The sequence below is a fragment of the Neovison vison genome, chromosome 3 (assembly GCF_020171115.1).
Source record: "Neovison vison isolate M4711 chromosome 3, ASM_NN_V1, whole genome shotgun sequence".
NCBI classification, from domain to species: domain Eukaryota; kingdom Metazoa; phylum Chordata; class Mammalia; order Carnivora; family Mustelidae; genus Neogale; species Neogale vison.
Window position 1 is genome coordinate 146,956,403 of NC_058093.1, and position 14,958 is coordinate 146,971,360.

Sequence of the window (14,958 nt, forward strand, 5' to 3'; positions counted from 1 at the left end):
TCCACTGGGGGTCTTGGAACATCCTCCTCAGACAAAGGAACAGAATGCTATACTTCTACAACTCCCAACATAGACTAAACAACCAACGAATATGAATTTCTAGTACCTCATACAAGGTCAAGATCTTTCAGAGGACCTTGCAAATAATCCACTTTGGAGACTTTCCTTGCCAGAGGAAGCCAAAGCTGTCTGAAAATGTTAGCAAAACTGAGAAGCACTTAGCCAAGTTCTAAGTCTAGAACTGCCTTTCCTCGGTGTTTGCATTCATTTTCTTGCGTAGGGAAGGACAGGGAGAGAGGCTCTAGGAAACCTGTGCACCTGCCTTTACCAGGGAATTGCTACACCAGTGGTGGGTCTGCAGTGTGAATGGTTAAGAAGGAGGGAAACATTACATGTTTCCCCCACTATCTGAAGTTAAATGTTCTGTAAAACCTTTTGTAAAGAAGCAGTTAAAAAGTGTAAATCCTCCTCTGATTTGTTTTGCTTAACAAAACGGGTAGTAAAGTGGGGCTATCATAAAAGCAAAGTGGAGCAAAGCAAACTGTTGGATAGCAGAGGTGATCATCTTCCATTTTCCTGGCCTCGGAGGGCTGGTGCCGGGCTGAAAGCACTTGGTTTGCCTGGGAGCTCAGGTATGATGGCACGTTGTTCTCTCTATACTGGATCTTAACGAAAGAATTCCATTGCAAAGCAGGTTTTTATCAAGAATAAAGGCGGCTAGGGGCGCCTGAGTGGCTCAGTGGGTTAAGCCTCTGCCTTCTGCTCAGGTCATGATCCCAGGGCCCTGGAATCGAGCCCCACATCGGGCTCTCTGCTCTGCGGGGAGCCTGCTTCCTCCTCTTTCTGCCTGTCTCTCTGCCTACTTGTGATCTGTCAAATAAATAAATAAAATCTTAAAAAAAAAAGAAAAAGAAGACTGGAATAATCAGGTTTTGAAAATAGGTACAGGTATGTTCTTACACTTCAAAATTTTTTAATTTATTTCTTAATATGTAATATTTGTTTCACGGGTACAGGTCTGTGATTCATCAGTCTTAACACCCAGCGCTCACCATAACACATACCCTCCCCAATTCTTATCAGTGGCTCCCTTAGCATGAAAACCAGACGGCGGTTCTCAACATACTAAGATTCTCAACATACTACCAACTCCACCCCCACATTCCCGGCCCCACTTAAATTTCTACTTCTATCATTCCAAAACTTTTTGTAAATAAGCGAGACTAGGGGTGTTTATACTATATAGTGAACATCTTTTTCATGACCGTATACTTCCACAACATAAGTCAGCTGCAGTAAACTTGTTTGATGGCTATTCCATACCTTCCCGTTTCCTGTTAGTGATTGAGTAACTGGGCAGTGGGGCACTGATGAATTAGGAAGGGACATTGAAAAACCTACTGAGACTGCATTTAATAAAGATTAAGAATAGCTGTTTTCTTGGGGCGCCTGGGTGGCTCAGTCAGTTAAGCATCTCACTCTTGATTTTGGCTCAGGTCATGATCTGGGTCAGGAGATGGAGAGCCTGCTTAAGATGTTCTCTCTGCCCCTCCCCCACCAAAGAAGACTAGCTGTTTTCTTTCAACTGCCATACTTTCCTGCTTGGGTATCTTGGAGTAATTATTCCCTTAAAGGATCTTCAAGCTGACCATGAGAAATAATTGAAAATGTGAAAGAATTAAATTTTCTTGCCTATTTGGGATTTTCCATGCTCCCTTTGTATTAATGTTTATCTCCTTTTATGTTTTAAAGGTAACATTTATACACCAATGCAGGAGACCTTCCTTAGAGAAGATAAACATTTAGATACTTTAAATAGTAGGTAGAGTTCACCAGTGAGAGGTGGGAATTGGTAGGCCAAAGAGGAAAACAGCTGAAGAGAAACCATAGATCTCTAGCCCTTCTGGGTGTTCTGGAAAGGTCTCATGGAAGACAGAGGTGTTGAAAGCTGATGCCTTTGTGTTTTAAAATTATAAATCTTCAATCTAAGTTACATAAATAACTTATTAAACATGAAAGTCTTGAGAAGGACCTATGAGGGGCACCTGGGTGGCTCAGTGGGTTAAGTCTCTGCCATCAGCTCAAGTCATGATCTCAGGGTCCTGGGATGGAGCCCCACATCACATCGGCCTCTTTGCTCAGCAGGGAGCCTGCTTCCCCTTCTCCCTCTGCCTGCCTCTCTGCCTACTTGTGATCTCTGTCAAATAAATAAAATCCTTTAAAAAAAAAACTGATATTCAGCTGAATATACAACAAAAAACTGAAAAGAACTGGCTTGGTACTAAGAACCTTGCTAGTTTGAAATGGGAAAGGAAGGCCAAGATTATATACATTTTTGTTCAGTGCCTACCAGCTCATTTCAATGTTTACCCAAAGTCTCTAGCAGTGTTATGCATAATTTATTGCATACATTAATATTGAACATCAAGATGGGGAAGGTCAGTCTCACCATCTTACAGACTGCACAAAACCTCAAAATATAGGTATGACCGACCTATGCCCCAGCGACAGATGGTGGGGCTGTTAAATTAGAATGCTCTTGGATAAGTCAACAGTAGTTAGCCTCTACTAATTGAAACATGAGAAGGCTTTTAAAATGTGATTCTGGCACTGTAAGAATGCAATAATTAATATTTAAAACCGGGAAATAAATGTTGGTATTTCCCTGTCAAAGCACCAAGGCTCGTATCTTCCATGACATTTCCCAAGATCAAAAGCAAACAGTGGAACTTTTGACATTTTCTGTTGCTGCAATTTCAGGGGAATTACCAAGACATCATAACAAGTGACCTGAATGGGGTAGCGATTTCAGGACTACCTGAGTCATAGATGTAATGTGCTGAAATAGGGAAACCAGGCATTGTACTTTAAAGACAGATTTACAACTAGACAAGATTTCAAAAAGGATTGGTAGCTTGTGGATTTTGCTAATGCTGATGATGTATGTGTAAATGACCTTTATTTAAAGTCTTCGAGGTTCACTGTTGGGTGACAGAAGAATATGATAATAGAGTTAATGAGAAATAGCCATGCCTATTAATTATTAAGACACGGTTAATACCACTTGTGAAGAAAAGTCTTCTGAAAGTAAGACTTTAAAACCACAGAGAAAAACAGGAAAGATGGACTAATTCATTTCTTCCATGTTGGTAGAGTCTGCAAGAACTTGCTGGAAATCATTTTAAGAATTGCGTATGTGTGAAAATAATTGTGTGGGTGTCTGAAAGCCGCTCTTAAAGCTACTTGCTTAAAACAGTCTGTACTACTACCTCAGCTGAGGACTTCTTTCTGTATCCGACTACAGTCAGAACAGATTATGAATGGGTTCTTGGTGGGGTTTGGAGTCAGTGGAGCTTTCCTCCGCTCAAATTCCATATGTTACCGAATTTGTACTTCTTGGAAAGTACATCCTTCTTTCCACACGTGTGAAGTCACCAGTCGTACGGCTTAGGATGTTTCTTTCTAATTCTGGAAGTCCCAGTTGTCTAGGAGCTAGACATACCTTCCGAGATTGTCTTTTCCGTACATGGCAGAGCTTCCAATTCTGAGAACCACAGTCTCATTCTGAAGTTGAGGAAGCACACGCTCAGCATCTCCTTTTCCTGGTCTACCCCAGTGGCTTCTCCTGATCCGCACGAAAACCAAACCAATCTTATTCTCAGGCCTAGAAGCTTTCGGTGAGGACTCTGGAGTCAGGATCATATTTTATGTTTTCTCTTCCCAAGCAGGTGATTCCTACTGCTTTCTGGACAATACAGCTGCAGGTCAAAAGATCACGGTCAAGGATTACAGAAATGGTCCTTTCACTTTTACTTTCTTTACTAATAGATCAACCTTGCTTTTGTTCTCCCATTTCCTCAACCCTTTCAGTGACCTCCTTCAGCCCTTGACCCTACTTCTTTTAACTTTGCCAGGAATAACGTTCTTCTGCCTTCCCTTCCATCACCACTACTTGGACACCCTTAGGTATATCTTCCCAGGTAAAAGAATCAAATGGACTCCAAGTCTGGCTCTCTGAGGCCTTGAAATCCGAGGAGAACACGGACAGGAACTGAGCCTACTACCTTGTAGACAACACCTCATTTTTTAGTCATGTCCTGTGCCTGGTCATTTCATCCTGGAAGCTGCTTCTGGACTGGGCCCACAAAGCTTATTTTTCAGCTTTGGATTCCATTTCAATTCAAGCTCTCCCTTCTTTTCTGGCTTTTACCGAGGGCATCTCATCCCATATTTTGCAGACTGTATACTTTGAGTCTCATTTTCTTTATCTGTAAAGTGGGAATGATTCCCTGTGAGGAGGACATGAAACTCCAGAAACAAAACTCGAGAGGTGCTGGGAGGTGGACTAATAGGCGTTTCTGGGTCGTATCCCTCATATTCTGCTGCTTAAAACCCAGCCCAGCTCTGGGAAAACGGGAAGTACTGGTAAAGAGCAATGTAAACCAAAAGTAAAAAGCCCACGGGTTTTAAAACAATACCTTCAGTTGGGTGACCCAGTCAGTACAAAGTGAACTCAGGTGGTTAATCTTATTACATTTTACCGCAGCCCTAGGGGTGCAGGCACGGACCCTTCTTTCCATTTTGCGGGGGAAAAGCTGAGGCTTGAAAGTTTAACTAGCTTAAGGTAAAAACTAGAATCCCCAAATCCAAAAGCATCTTCAGAAAGATTATACAACTGAGATGTGAGCATTTTCCATTGAACTCTGGTTCCAGAATTCCTGGGCTTGCCAACCAAAGATTTCACTAGCACTTCTTAATACAACAGGGTTACATTGTATTCCTGTTGTGACCAGGAAGGACCTGGGCTGGGCTGAGGCACTAATTCTTATTTTCAGAATTGATGTGTGGACTCTTATTGGGCACCGAAGTGCTCTGCCAGCAACTGAAAAGTCAAAAATTGGCCAGAACTGTGTTTGGGTCACGATTTTTACTTAGATTGTTAATTTCATCTTGAAGGCCCTAGGATGAACAGATATTGGCTCTGCCCAGATACCTTCGTTGACTTTCTGAGGAATTAGTCTTTCCCTAACCATGGGAACTTCCCTTTGTTTCGTGCTTTATAGTCTCTTAAATGTAGTTTGCCTTATCCTAGGGGGAATAAATGGAGGGGGGGGCACCTGGCTAGCTCAGTCAGTAGTGTGTGCGACTTTTGATCTCAGGGTTTTGAGTTCCAGCCCCACACTGGGTGGAGGGATTACTTAAAAATAAAATCTTTTTTTAAAAATGAAAGATGGGCCTCATCTATTACTGGTATGTGATGCCCTTTTTTTGTGTGTGTCGGACCCCACTGCAACCTCCAACCGCTTTCCCATGCTGCCCCTCTCATATCTATAGCTATTTCACGTCTGACCAAAGAGCGGAAGTCAGTCCACTGATCTCTGAGTGTTAAGTCAGAATCCAGTTTCTCTAACTTAACCTTGTATGTTATGACTGCTAAAGCTGTCCTCATTGAGAAGAGGATTCCTCTCCCAAGGATATTTGCAGGAATTCTCATTTGCCGCCAGATCCCAGAATTGTAAATCTATTTGCTTCCTTCCCTCCCCTCATCTGGGTGGGTGAACCCCAGCTTCTCCCTTGTTTCCACCTCAGCACTACTGACATTTGGGGCAATAACACGGTGGGGGGGGGGGTTGGGGCAGGGGCTGTCCTATGTGTTGCAGGATGTTTAGAAACGTCCCTGCTCTCCAGCTACTTGTTAATCATACAAACACACACACACGTCCGCACACACACCCCCAGCAGCAGCAATCCAAAATGCCTTCAGACATGGGCAAAATTGCTCCACTGGAGAACCACTGCTTTAGATAAACATCTGACCAAGCCCTCATTTAGCCATTTAGTCAACCTGAGCAAGTCGTAGGTATTAGACATTCTATGGGCAAGTGACAAAACTTTTTAAATGGTTAAAACAGCCACCATTTGTGAGTATTTGAGTGAAGCATGCTCTCAAGTATTTAGATAGTTGCCTTTAATCCTTAAACTCTGCAAGGGAAGGACCCCCTCTTTTTCAGGGGAGAAGCCCATCTCCAGTGAATGCACCTGTGAGGCCACACGCTGAGGGGCAGCACCAGTGGGATTCCAAGGTTCCCCTTCACCCCTGCTCTCCACTGCTTCCTTCCCCTTGAGCGGTTTGCCTTCCAAATGGGATAAGCCTCAGGCTCCCTTCTTTATAAAGCCTTCTCTCGGCCTTTCTGGGGACTCCGAGATCTCTCCGCTGACAGACAGCAGACCACTGCCCCAGCGGCTGGCTTCGCTGCTCACCAGATCCTCCCTCCGTTTCATCTGCCGCCTAGGATCGGTGTCCACGAGGCTGGCAGCTGCATCAAGTCCCCTTGAAATCTATTTGGTCAAAGATACTATGTTGTTTGCGGAGCAAACAAGGAAGGACTAAGCGGCCTGAAAAAAAACCCACATTCTGGGTGCGAACATTTTATTTGAGAAGTTAGGACATCTGCACTTTTCTGAGAAGTCTCATTTTTCTGTGGCTTATCCTTTTGACCCTGGTTCCATGAAGGAAGCAGAGGTCTTCAGGAACATCACTTCTAGGCCCTGGGAGGGGTTGGGGGCCGCTATCTTACTTTGTAAGATGTTCTTCGTTCACTGTCCATCAAAAGATGGAAAAAGATCCCTAAGTGTGACTCCTTGGTCCCTTTTGCCAGAATGATGTCCAGGGTCACCGAGGCAAAGTCAGACTCAAAGTGGATGTCTGCTTTAAGCTGCAAGCCCAAAACTTCTTTGAAGCCTTGCATTTAATCTTGATCAATGAGCAATTTGCATTTTCTGAAACATCCATATTGATATTAAAATGACTTAACTCCCCACATGTACTACTTTTTAAAAATTTTTTTTAATAAACATATATTTTTATCCCCAGGGGTACAGGTCTGTGAATCGCCAGGTTTACACACTTCACAGCACTCACCATAGCACATACCCTCCCCAATGTCCATAACCCCACCCCCTTCTTCCAACCCCCCTCCCCCCAGCAACCCTCAGTTTGTTTTGTGAGATCAAGAGTCACTTATGGTTTGTCTCCCTCCCAATCCCATCTTGTTTCATTTATTCTTCTCCTACCCCCTTAACCCCCCATGTTGCATCTCCACTTCCTCATATCAGGGAGATCATATGAGAGTGAAATCGATGCGCCTTAGTGTGTGTTTCTCACATACCACATACCCCTGGGGTTGGTGCGTTTGTTCGAGGCAGGTGGACTCAAGATCTTTAGGAACCCTTCGTGTGCTCCCTGTCTATAAAACGGTGTCATGAGAAGAACTCTTCCAGCTTCACAACAGATGATTTTCCTTGGGTTTCTGGGAGCCCCTTCCCTTGGGCATCAGCGAATGGATTTCCCCGTGGTCATGCTCTGCAGGGGCTTCATAGGCGGCCGGGCTGCCGTTGCTTCTAAACACAAAAGAGGAACAAAAAGCTCTGGACTTGAGTAACAGTCTATTTTGATCAGGAAAGATGGCACAAATAGGGGAGATGCCAACAGAGTACAGCAGGGGACAGGAAGCCCGAGGCAAGGAAAGACTCTCTCTCCAACTCAGGTCTCCAGACTTTGGGGTTTCCGGTCTCCCCAGTGCCTCACCTTCTCTTTATGACTTCATTCCAGGAAGAGTTCCTTCTGTCATTGCGTTTGACGCCTCTGCCAATCCTGTGAAGTAGGGAAGTTCCGCCATTTTGCAGATGAGGGGGGAATCGAGCCTCGGTGAGGTTGCAGAACTGAACCCCAGGAGATGCTGGTCCCAGAACAGACTGGGGAAGCTGAGCCCATGCTGGCCGTTGAGTCGGCACAACCTCCCGGGGAGGCCAACCTGGAACCTAACTTTTCTCAAAACTTTTCAGCATTTAAAGGGCTCTGAAATCATAGCTTATATTAGCTATGGTCCCAAAATTCCCTTGGGTGTAAAGTACTTCATCCATAGAAAGTACCTGTCTATTCCATGGTGTTCATAATAATCAGACGCTGCTGGCATCCGTGTATCTTCTTCCAGCGCCTGTGGGCACCACACCAGGGGTTCACACACTCTAGCCTATTATCCGCAAGGCCAGCCTGACCCCCTTAGCAGATACAAAGCTGTGTGGTGCTTCTTTTAAGATGGAATCAATCCTACATTGCTGCCTCCCCTCCCATCATTCCCACAACACAAGCCTGTGCTTTGACCCCCTGGGTCAGCTCAGGAGGAGCTGGGCCAGGGGAGGACTGCTAACCCCACTTACTCGCGCATCAGTACGGAGCGAACCACGTTGTTGGGACTGGGAGGCAGGCCGGTGGTATCTCCAGCTTCCACAGTGAACCCAAGCGGTGGGATGGCCACACGGAGGTGTCGCACCCCACGGAACCGTCCCCAACACTCCCAAGTGTAGAGGGGGATTTGCATATCATTTCAGAAAAGGCAAGGAGACTGGGGAGAGGACAAAAATGTGTTAATTCTGAGACTGACCAGAGAGGGAGATCAGAGAAAAAGGTGACCTTCAGTCCAGCAGCCAGGCACTTGACTAGAGGGCCCAAGAAAGACAATATGGCTCCATAAGGCTTCTGGCCTTGGGTGGGGGTAAGGACCAGGGTAAGGACAGGGTGATGACTAGTCCTGCTTGCAGCCCTTTCCACCAGAGCCAGTTGGACCTGGCCAGGCAGAAGAATGGGACTCTGGGGGCGGCAGATGGAAACTCTGGGCCAGGATGAAGCCTTAGGAAATGTTTCCACCCCCTCCTGGTCCCCACTCTTTCCCCGGCCCCTCCTTGCTACCAGACAACCTCCATGGTTCCCTCCCACCAGCCTCCGTCAGCTGGGTCCAGTGCCTGGCCTGAAGAAACAGACACACAGAAAGGACTCTGTCCTCGGCTAGCCGGGTCCTCCCCTCCCACTCACATCTCCCCTGGGGCTTAGGAAACAGAACTTCAGTGCATTCTTCTAATGCTGATTGAATTCCTTCCTTCTAGACAGCTTTGTGCGCCCTTGGCACAAATGAGAAAAAGAGCAGGAAGGGTTTAAAATAGCACACAACTGGCCAACTCGCCCCGCCAGCCTGGGCTAGTTATTACAAACAAGAATACCCAGGTGATTCAATTTGTCACCACTGTCTTTGGCCCGGGCTCCCGCGTGGGTCTGCATTTTTAAGAGCACACGTGTCCGGTAGCCAAATGGAAACGAACACACTAGCTGCACGTTCTGTTGTGCGCGCCAGGGCCGCTGCAGGGCATGGCCCCGTGTCCAAATAAAATGTGGCTGTCATCCCTTCCTGGCCTCGGGCCCCCTCAGGTGACCTGGGACTTGTGATCATCAGGTGCTGTTGGAATCAGCTATTTCTAGGAACCGGAACCTGGGACTGCCATAAAAGGAAGCCACTTCCTGGGGTTTTTCTTAAAGGCACGTTGGACAGACTCTGGACAGGGCCACCTCAGGCCAGAGTCTCCTGATTGCGTGGAAATGCTTTACTGTGGACCCTCAGCACTCCTAGGGAGCACCTCCCTCAGACTTTTGAGAGGGCCTGTGTCAGGAGTACAGAGCCGTCATTTATAAAGGAAGTTTTAAATCACTTTATTAGTTATTACATCTGTTCTAACAAGAGAAGAGGGAGCCGTCCTGGGGTGAGGCTGCTGGTCTGTCCGCTAGATTCACTCAGTAATGCAACCCAGTAACTCGGTTCTGGGTCTCAGCAAAATGACAAGTGGACAGCGGGGGACCTTCCGGGTGACTTGGGAATGACTGAACGTCAATGGCACAGATGCCACGGATCTACCACAGTCTTGTTGCCAAGCCAAGCATCTTGACTGGGGATGGAGGAGAACGGCAATTGCGACACACTCCCGGTCCCTTCTGCTCCCTGCGCCTGGAGAGGAAGCCCTGTACCTTATCAGGATTCCAGAGCCTGGCTGATCTGTGCATTTGAGTGATGCTTTAAATCACAAGGCATTTCACAGCTATTATCTCCCTGTTTGAGGCCAAGAGGGCAGATTCTGAATGGATGAGAAAAGCACCAGGACGGGAGGAGCCGTTCCGCTCAGATCACGTAATTATTAGTTAGTGGAAGCCAGAATTAGAAACTCCAGTCTGCTCTTTCACAACCTGGGCGCTCTTTGTTCCTCGGCTCTAATTTTCCCCACACCTTCTCCTGGCCCAGTCAGCCAGAGGGAGCCACTTGCCAGGGATAGGTGTCTAGAGTCAGCCATGAAGGACTTCATCTCTGCTGCTTAAGACAGGAGAGTCAATTAAAGTTCAAATGCCCCTGGAAGGAGGGATCTAAGTCGGGGATCGGCACACTTTCTCTGCAAAGCACCAGATAATAGGTAGTTCAGGTTTTCCAGGCCATCTGTCCTCTGTCGCCCCTCCTCCAGCCCTGCCTGTAGCGTGAAAGTGGCCGAAGACTACACAACGAGGAAACAAGGCCCTATTTATGGACACTGACATTTGAATTGTGTGACTGTCACATGTCACAAAATATTACCTTTTTTTTTTTTTTTTAAGAATTTCACACCATTTCAATGTGTGGAAACTCTTCTCAGCTCACAGGCCATGCAAAAGCAGGCAGAGGGCCAGACCTCTGCTCTCAGAGGTCCTGGGTCAGTAGCTGTGCATGGCCAGGTAAAGGCTCAGATGAAAACACGAGGTGGGGAGAGCCCAGGAGACCAGCCAGTGCCCCAGGCAGGGAGGCAGGGTGCAGACAGGTGACCCTTGCTGTCTCGATGCCGTCCCCTGGGTCCATCTCGAAGGAAGCGGCTGCCCACTGGCCAGCTGTGCAGTCATGAACCCGCGACATTTGCGGGAGCTTCTCGGGCCTTAACGCCGGTGTCGGTCGTCAGCTGAGGGGGAGCCGGCCGCGTCCACCCGGCACCGCGCACGGCTGCACCCGGATTCAGCTTTTCCTCTCACGCCATCCATCTGTGGGGGTCCTTGCCTCGCTCGCCTCCGTAAATGAGGACGAAGGTCAGATTGCTCCATGTTGCGGTGACATTTGAGGGGTTTCCTTATGGATTTGCTGTTTTTAAAATATAAAAGCTCCTTTGAGGAGGAGGCTGTCACTGTAGACACGGTAGTAATCAAGTATAAGGCGCTATTGTCCTCAAAGCACTTCTTAAGATTTCACCTGGTTCTCCTGAGTGGAGTGAATAGGAGATAGAATTAGCACCATTGTACAGATGGAAAAACTGAGGCTCAGAGCACTCAAATGACCTTACCAACACAAAGCAGGAGGGCAGGATCTGCTTCCAGGTCTGAGTCCAAAGCCCTGACTCGGTGGCCTTTGGCACAGCAGGTTGCCTCTAGGAGGTAAGGTGAGCAGAGAAGGGCTCCGGTAGGGACCAGGAACCTTGCCTGAACCCAGACCCCTCCAGCCTCAGCCTCCCCTTTGTCTCACTGTGAGCCCTTAGGCAAGGCAGCCGCTTTGTGATTCTTCTGCTGCTTTGCCTGGGGGTGGAAATGGGCTTCCATCTACTGGCTGTGCCTGCTGCCCGCCCAGCCCTTACCTCCCTCTCCCTGCCTCCCCCAGCAGCACAGTCTCCAGGGAGACCTACCCCGAGCCTCAAAGCCCTTCTGCATGAAAACCCCTCCCAGAGAAGATTTTTTTTTTTTAAGATTTTATTCATTTATTTGAGAGAGAGAGGGAAAGAGCACAAGTGGGGGATGGGCAGCAGGGAAGGGAGGAGAGGGAGAAGGAGACTCCCCACTGAGCAGCGAGCCTGACTCAGGCTCCATCCCAGGAGCCTGAGATCATGGTCTGAACCACCGAAGGCAGATGCTTAACCGACTGAGCCGCCCAGGCACCCCTCCCAGAGGGGTCTTTACTGTTCTTTGTTCTTATATATGTATTAGTTCATTGTCTGACCTGCACTCAGCACTCAGGATTTCCCTGTGCATGAATGAATGAGTTAAGGTCTCTCACCTTCATGTACCCGGGGAACCGGGGATAAGTTCTCCAAGTTCAGCTTTCAGTGCAGTAACCCACAAGGGCTTTTCAAATGTAGTCCAATGGAAGCAGTCCATAATGAGGTTGCAGGGGAGCACCCCAAGGGCCTGGCACTCTGCACACATTCGCCGCATCCCCGGTTCCATCCACAGCAGGCACCCTCATCACCCATGGCTCAAGGCCAGCGGCTGGCTGTAAGGATTTGGACCCCAGTCTTGAGAACCCACACTGTTCTCACTGGCTTCTCATAGGCACTATGCTGTGGGTAAAGGAGCCTCCATAATTACCCCTAAGGACAAACCCTGGGCCCCATGAGGAGTGCTGAGGAAGGAAGGAGCGCAGGCCCCCTCACCCAACCCCAGCCCCTACCCTAGCCGGCTAGCAGGCCAGCGCCTGCGCCTGGCCACACTGGGGGCTCGGCTGCTCCCTGCAGGCTGCGTGCCACGGGCTGGAATTCTAATATTCTTCATTGGCAGCCAGGGTAGGTAGGTGCAGAAAAACGACCTGACAGCAGGCCTTCCCTCTGAAGCACACAGCCTAGGGATGGATGTGATGGGGGCCCCCATTTATAAGGGACATGGACTCTTTACCTCCTAGCCTGAGCTTGAAATCCTGCCATCAGAACTACATCCCTTGGAGTGTCACTGCTTCTGGTTTTCAAGAGACTCCCTGGAAAAATGCTTTAAGAAAGAAAGGAAGGAAGGAAGGAAGGAAGGAAGGAAGGAAGGAAGGAAGGAAGGAAGAAAGAAAGAAAAGAAGTTGTCTGTGAATATTTTGTGGGAGGGAGCCCAGAGCAGAGGGGGATGGGGAAAAACCACCACCCTGTGCCAGGGCCCAGACCTCCACACCAGGCCTTTGTCACCGGATGAGAGATGCCGGACTCCGCCCCATCTTTGCCCCACTTGTTACGAGTGCAAGGGACAGGGGAGCAGTGTGAGGCCTGAACTACTCCCCCACCCCCGCCGCACACACTGCTCACAGCTTCCTTCTCAAGTCCCCCCAGTGCTGACCACAGCTTCCTCCTCTTGCCCGCCCCCCAGCAGACCACCCCACCCAGCTCCTGCCCCCGCCCCTTCCCCCAGGGGTAGTTCAGTTCCTCCTCCAGTACCATCCTTCTCAGAGGCAGCAGGAGAGTGGAAAAATAAGATATTTTTGTCTCGTTGCCCAAAGTTTACCTTATTGAAGATTTGAGGTCAAAAGCTAGCGAGTCCCTGCAGAGATGCCATCAGATCTCTGCGACATCACAGCCTGACAGTTCCAAGCCCTGTGTCCTCAGGTGAGGTAAGTAGGTGGGCTCTAAGCCCCTTACCCCCCACCTGTGCCCCAGGCAGCTGAGCAGTCCCTTAGCCCTGTTTCTAGCTCCCCCCTTTCCAGATATGGTTGCAGAGCCAGGCTTCAGGCTAAAGGATCTGTCCCTGCGGGAAACTTCCAGGCTGTGTGGCCAGCTGGGCGGTGGCTATCCATGGTCTTCAGGGCGACCCTGGTCTTCACCATGAGACAGGCTGACCTGGCCTAGCGTTGGCCTGCTTCCCCTTGGGCTGGGCCCACTCCTGTAGACCCCACAGGCCCCAGATGCAGCAACAGCACCTGGGGACCTGTTAGAAGCCCAGACTCTCAAGTCCCACCCCAGAGGGAGTGACTCGGAAACCCTGGAGGTGGGCCCAGGGACCTGTGTTTTAACAAGCCTCCTGGTAATTCTGAGGCACCTCCAGTTTGAAAAACTAGATCAGCCATCCTTGAGGTTTGCGAAACTAGATCAGCCGTCCTTGAGTGTTTGCGCTGCACACCGACCCCACCCCGCCCGCCCTGACCTGCGGACAAAGCGCTGTTCACGCCTTCACATCGGTTCTCTTTGTCTTATTTTATGCGTTGTATCTATTTACGTACACATTATATTTTCCATATAAAAAAAAACATCCGCAAAAAAAGATTGAAAAGGGTGCAATCAAGATGAAATTAACAGTATTTGGAAGTGTCTTACTTTTCTCTGGTGAGTCAGGCCGCGGTGGACATCAGCGCCTACGGATGTAAAGTGTCAGCGGTTCGGCCATCTCCTGGTCAGATCTGCGGGAAGCTCTGTGGTTTGACCTCATAACCTGGCTCACGAGAAGCTCCCGCGGAGGTGAGAAAAGTCAGCTCTGCCGTCCAAGGGCCGCTCACACTGATTTCCAAATCACGGTCCTCTCCAGCCCCAGGTTCCCTTACAAGGATGACCTAAAGCCACCTGTCATTTTCCGGGTTAGCTAACTTGAGTGTCGAGAATCGAACCTCTCCGTTCCCTCCGGCGTGCCCGCGGCGGTTGCCCCGAGCTGCAGGCCCCACTTCTCCCTCAGGGCTCCCCTCCCTCTCCACCCTCAGGGGTCAGGGGCCAGAGTTCATAGGCATTTGATGTTGACAACGCTGCACAGCTTTCTCTTTCCCCGAAGGCAAACATTAAACAGACTAATGGTTCCTTTCCCGGAGCCCACGGAGGATCTTCCACACCCTCTGGAATGTGTGTACCCCGCTTTGCAGACCCTGACCCAGACTGAGCACAGCGCTCCTCCTCTTTCCCGAAAAGCCCCATGGAGACCTCTGAAGAGCCGTCATCTGTCTTAAGGACCCGCCAGGAGCTGTAGGGTCCACCTAAGGAAGGCTGTTCCTGGTGGGCCCCAGGGGGCCACCCAGCCCCCTTCACTCCATGACCCGCTCTCCCTGACTCTGTTACCAGCCAGGAGGTCCCACATGGGAGCCAAGGGTCTCAGCCATCCGCAGAGACCCCCGCGGGCCCCCTGCACCTGCCTCAGCGCCCTGCCCCCGCTGGTCCACTGGGGGGTGGGGGGGCTCGGGGCGGGGCGCGGGTGAACGGGGGCGGGGCTCTCCCTGTGGGGGCAGGTCCCAGCTGGCGACCAAAGCAGAGGGAGGGGCTGCTGCCTCCCTGGGGGGCTGCGGGGCGGCATTTCTGAAATTTCATTTCCTGTCACCATTCCGCGGCAGGTGTTTCTGTTTTTAAGTACGTTTCCAGTTGCTATTCCGGTCGTGTGAGGCGCTAGTTTTTTCCAAGGACCGAACT